This window comes from Suricata suricatta, chromosome 10 (genome assembly GCF_006229205.1).
Source record: "Suricata suricatta isolate VVHF042 chromosome 10, meerkat_22Aug2017_6uvM2_HiC, whole genome shotgun sequence".
Lineage (NCBI taxonomy): Eukaryota > Metazoa > Chordata > Mammalia > Carnivora > Herpestidae > Suricata > Suricata suricatta.
In genome coordinates, this window is record NC_043709.1 from 65,335,407 (window position 1) to 65,341,442 (window position 6,036).

Genomic DNA, 6,036 nt, shown 5'->3' on the forward strand with positions numbered 1-6,036 from the left:
TTTTCAATCACAAGGCACAAAAGCTAAGCTTCAGGATATTGACTGACCTTCAAAATGTCTGACCTTCAGATACCCATTCAAAAACTCCTAAAAAACAAAAAATCCAACTTGTTAACTTCTTTAAAAACAGCTATTTCTATACCATTAATGGATATGCTAAGAAGGTCTCTTATTGGTCTCCTCATTTCCTTATAACTTCCGGTTAAAATAAGTATTCCAACCCAAACATGACATGCAAATCAAGTTTGGGTGAAAAAATAACTGTAGTTGACTTTGGAACAACATAGGGGTTAGGGGCAATGCCCCATGTGCAGTCAGAAATCTGCACAAAGCTTTAACTTCCCCCCAAACTTAACAACTAATAGCCTACTGTAGACTAGGAGCCTTACTAATGACATAAACAGTTGATTAAGACATATTTTGTATGTTATATGTATTATACATTGTATTCACATAATAAAGTAAGCTAAAGAAAATGTTATAATAAAAATTGTTTTAGGAAGAAGAAATACATTTATAGTACTGTACCATAAAAATCCAGGTGTAAGTGGACTTGCACAGCTCAGAACCCTGTTGTTCAAGGGTCACTTGTAAATAAAAAAAGAAGTGCCCAAAAGTGGTATAAATTCAAGAGCCATTTGGGCAAAGAATTAGTAACTCTATTGTTGTTATTTGAGGTAAGTCTGTATATATATTTCCATTTATTTAGATTTTCTTTAGTGACATTCCATAAATTTATATGCATCTATCCATAATGGATTGCCCTTTTTCATTAGGGTTATTCTATGTACATTATATTTTGGATAGTATCTTAAAATTTTAATTTTCTAATTTGTTGGTGTGTAAAATGCAGTTCAGCGGAGGGGCAAGATGGTGGAGAAGTAGGGAGCTCTGTAATTTTTGCCCACCCCCATCTATCAAACTGAGAAGGACTGAAGCCACAATACTCTGATCTGCAAGAGTGGGAGGAAAACCCACAGAGTCCAAAAAGGACAGCCTCGGGGTGCCTGGGTGGCTCAGTTGGTTAAGCATCTGGCTTCGGCTCAGGTCATGATCTCACGGTTCGTGGGTTCGAGCCCCGCATCCAGCTCTGTGCTGACATCTAGCTCAGAGCCTGGAGCCTGCTTTGGATTCTGTGTCTCCCTCTCTCTCTGACCCTCCCCTGCTCACGCTGTCTCTCTCTGTCTCTCAAAAATAAATAAAAAACAATAAAAAAATTAAAAAATCTTCAATAGATTCTTAAAAGAAAAACAGCCTCATACATACCTGAGTGAGTGGGAACTGGGGAAATAACAGACTGGGGCCCAGAGGTGCGAAGGGGACGGGAGCCCGCTCCCCCCAGCACAGAGCCAGGGAGAGAGCACAGAGAGATGAGAGGAAGAGAAAGAGAGGCTGAAAACACTCATAGAGCTGTCTCTAGAGAAGAGAAAAACAGCCTGGGCAGAGAGGGATACTGTCATCCCATACGTAAACACTGGGAGTGGGGAGAGAAATTTGTCCCATTTAGCTGGTGCATTTTCCTTGGGCTCCACGGCGATGATTCCAGGCGGAGCCAGGAGAAAGCTGTTCCCCAGTGCCCCTCTTCAATCCTGTCTAGGAAGCTGCCTGCCTGCCTGCAGGAGTGCATCTCATCTCAGGTGGTAGCATTAAAGTGTGTGGACTAGGATTTGGAATCCAGGTGGGGCTTGGAAAATACATCTTGGCCCACCTGTTGCACAGTGAGATCAGACCCAAAACAGTGGCTTGCACCGCTTGGTTCGAGAAGGGCTCAGGGGACTGCCATTCCTCTTCCCACAACCACCAAGGCGGGGCCTCGGAAAGCAGCCCCCCAAAACCTACCTACACCAAACAACACCAGTCCACGCTGGAAAGCTGCCTTTTCTTTTCTTTTTTGCTTTTTCTACTTTCCCCCCAGGAGCCTGGGAAAGACCAACATTGATGCATTGCCGTCATTAGATCAGTTCTTGCCATTCAGATTTATTTTCCCTTATCTCATTCTTATCTCTCCCCTCCACTGGTTTTACGCTTTTAGACTGTCCTTTGTCTTTTGTTGTTTAAGCTCCCCCCTTTTTCTTTTTCTTTTCTTTTCTTGTTTTTCTTTCCCCTTTTGGTTTGCTTGTTTGTTTGATTTTCTGTGCTTTTGTTCCCTGTGTATTTGTCTGTCTGTTTTCTTTTTTAGGGTTACCTCAAGAAACAAGCCAAAGTACGCATGGTGGAGAGTCCCAAATATCACTGAGTAGGGAAATAAAATAACCAAAGGCACAATAAGAGAAACTGAGAGACACCATTAAAAGATCACTTCCTGAATGGACTGACCCTGGACAATCAATAAGCCTTCTTTACTATGGCAATACTAACAAGTGCAGAGTGCATAACAAGCTTTTAAAACTGACAAGAGACAGAAAGCTAGCCAAAATGATGAAACAGAAGAACTCTTCTCTAAAGAAATCCCAGGAAGAAGTTAGAGCCACAGAACTGCTCCAAACAGATAAAAGCAACATAACTGAGCAAGAATTTAGAACAATTGTCATGAAATAATTGCTGGGCTTGAAAAAAGTGTAAAAATCAGAGAAGCTATTGACTAAAAGACTAGGGACCTTCAAAGTAGCTATGATGAGTTAAAAAAAAAAACGCTATGAATGAGGTGCATAATAAAATTGAGGCGGCCACTGTATGGACTGAAGAAGCAGAGAGAAGAATAGGTGAATTAGAAGACATGGTTATTAAAAGAGGAAGCCAAGAAAAAGAGAGAGAAATTGATCCAAGAGCACAAAAGGAGAATTTGAGAACTGAGTGATACAATCAAATGGAACAACATCCGTATCATAGGAATTCCTGAAGAAGAAGCAAGAGAAAAATGTCCTGAAGGGTTGCTTGATCAAATTATAGTAGAGAACTTCCTCAATTTGGGGAAGAAAACAGATATTGAAATCCAAGAGGCACAGAGAACTCCCCTCAGATGTAACTTGAATAGACCTTTCGCATGACATGTCATAGTGAAACTGGCAAAATATAAGGATAAAGAGAGAATTCTGAAAGCAGCTAGGGATAAAAGGGCCCTAATCTACAAAGAGAAACCTATCAGAGTGGTTACAGACCTGTCTACTGAAAGTTGGCAGGCCAGAAAGGAATGGCAAGAAATCTTCAATGTGATGAACAGAAAAAATATGGAGGCAAGAATCCTTTATCCAGCAAGCCTGTCATTCAGAATTAAAAGGAGAAATAAAGGTTTTCCCAAATAAACAAAAATTGAAGGAATTCATCACCACTAAACCAGCTCTACAAGAAATCCTAAGGGGGACTTTATGAGGGAAATGTTGCAAGAAATACAAGGTATCAGAGACACCACTACAAGCATGAGCCCTACAGAGTACACAATGAATCTAAACCCACATTTTTCAATAAAAACACTGGATGTAAATAGACTGAATGCTCCAATCAAATGACACAGGGTAGCAGAATGGAGAAAAACAAAATCCATCTATCTGCTATCTATAAGAGACTCATTTTAGAACTGAAGACACCTTCAGATTGAAAGTAAGGGGATGGAGAAATATCTATCATGTGACTGGAAGTCAAAAGAAAGCCAGATTAGCCATACTTATATCAGACAAACTGGACTTTAAAGTAAAGGCAGTAACAAAAGATGAAGAAGGACATTATATAATAATCACAGGGTCTCTCCATCAGGAAGAGCTAACAATTATAAACATCTACATGCAGAATTCAGGAGTACCCAAATACACAAAACAATCAAAAAGAGAAACAATATTATTGATAAGAATGTGTCATTTCCCGCAGGCCGGGGCTGCTCGTCTGCCCGTGGCTGGTCGTCTGCCCGTCCGCTTCCACCCCAGGTTGGGGTGGTACTTGTAGATGCTGCGGTGCGCTAGCTCACCAGGTCCAGGCACGCTCGTCTTGGCTTTCGGCTGCACCTATCTCGTCAGCCCCAACCGGCAGGGCTGAGAATTGGCGCAGGTTCTTTCCTGAGGGAGGGAGAAAGAGGGCAGGATGGAGAGACGCAGAGAGTGAAGACAGCACACGGTTTCTGATCAAGCCTCTGTCTCTTTATTCTTCTTCTTCTCATATCCCAGAAAACATTGTCTCTTAAATAGCGATTTGGGGCGGGGAACTGACCCGGGTTGGTTGTCAGGTAAACAGAGTCAAATGCATATCAAAAAAAGCGCCCAGACTTGCCTCTGCAATGCTGGGGAGGGGGAGCTAGCGCTGAATAATCCAAAATGCGGTTTTGATCTTTTGTGCACCTTGGCCAAATCCACGTCTGGCGCAGCAAGACAGTCGCCAAAAATTATTTTGACCAGGAAATGGCAATCTCCAACCTCCAGATGCAAATCTTGTTTATTCGTTCACTCCCCAGAGAGTGATAATCCTTGCCTGAGGCGCCAGAAAACTTGGTGGCTTTCGACAAGAATGTGCTAACTGCAGAGGATTTTAATACTCCACTTACAGCAATGGATGGATCAATCAGAGAGAAAAGTCACCAAAAAAACAATGGAACTGAATGACACATGAGAACAGATGGAATTGACAGATATATTTAGAACTCTGTATCCCAAGGCTATGGAATTCACTTTCTTCTCCAGTGCGCATGGCACATTCTCTAGAATAGATCACATACTGGGTCATAAGGCAGCCCTCGATAAACATAAACAAACTGAGACCATACCATGCACACTTTTGGATCACAATGCTATTAAATTTGAAATCAACCACAGGAAAAAGTTTGGAAAACCCCCAAAAACATGGAGGTTAAAAACCACCCTACTAAAAAATGATTGGGCCAATCAGGCAATTAGAGAAGGACTTAAAAAATATATGGAAACAAATGAAAATGAAAATACAACTATCCAAACTCTCTGAGACTAGCAAAGGCAGTCCTAAGAGGAAAGTATATTGCAATCCAGGCCAATCTCAACAAACTAGAAAAAGCTCAAATTCAAAATCTAACATAGCACCTAAAGAAACTAGAAGGGGAGCAGCAAGAGCACCCCAAACCCAGCAGAGGAAGATAAATAATAAAGATCAGGGCAGAAACAAACAATATAGAATTAAAAAAAACAGTTGAACAGATAAATGAAAACAAGAGTTGGTTTTTTGAAAAAATAAATTGATAAACCTCTCTCCAGGCTCCTCAGAAAGAAAAGATAGAACACCCAAATAGACAAAATCACGAATAAAAATGGATCTATTACAACCAATCCCTCAGAAATACAAGCAATCATCAGGAAATACTATGAAAAATTATATACCAACAAACTGGAAAACCTAATAGAAATGGACAAGTTCCTCAACACTTGCACACTACCAAAATTCAAATGGAAAGAGATAGAAAACCTGAACAAACCCATAACCAGTGAAGAAATGAAATCAGTTATCAAAAATCTTCCAACATAGAGCGCCCAAATACATAAAACAATTAATCACAGAAAGAAACAATCTTATTGACAAAAATGTGCTCATTGCAGGGGACTTTAATACTCCACTGACAGCAAGGGATAGATCAACCAGACAGAAAACCACTAAAGAAACAATGGACCTGAACGACACATTGGAACAGATGGAACTGATAGATATATTTAGAACTCTGCATCCTGAAGATAGGAAATTCACCTTCTTTTCGAGTGCACATGGCACATTCTCCAAGATTGATCACATACTGGGGCATAAAGCAGCCCTCCATAAGTATAAACAAATAGAGATCATACCATGCACACTTTCAGATCACAGTGCTATGAAACTTGAAATGAACCACAGGAAAAAGTCTGGAAAACCTCCAAAAATGTGGAGGTTAAAAACCACCCTACTAAAAAATGATTGGGCCAATCAGGCAATTAGAGAAGGACTTAAAAAATATATGGAAACAAATGAAAATGAAAATACAACTATCCAAACTCTCTGAGACTAGCAAAGGCAGTCCTAAGAGGAAAGTATATTGCAATCCAGGCCAATCTCAACAAACTAGAAACAGCGCAAATTCAAAATTTAACAGAGCACCTACTGGAACTAAAAGGGAAG

The 6,036-nt window shown here is 40.5% G+C and overlaps 1 protein-coding gene across 1 annotated transcript in view; it reads left to right on the forward strand.

Moving 5' to 3' along the window:
• The window catches only part of LOC115303564 (olfactory receptor 10AD1-like), a 109,241-nt gene that overhangs the window by 96,038 nt on the left and 7,167 nt on the right, over nt 1-6,036 (forward strand). The gene's annotated exons all lie outside the window — the stretch shown is intronic.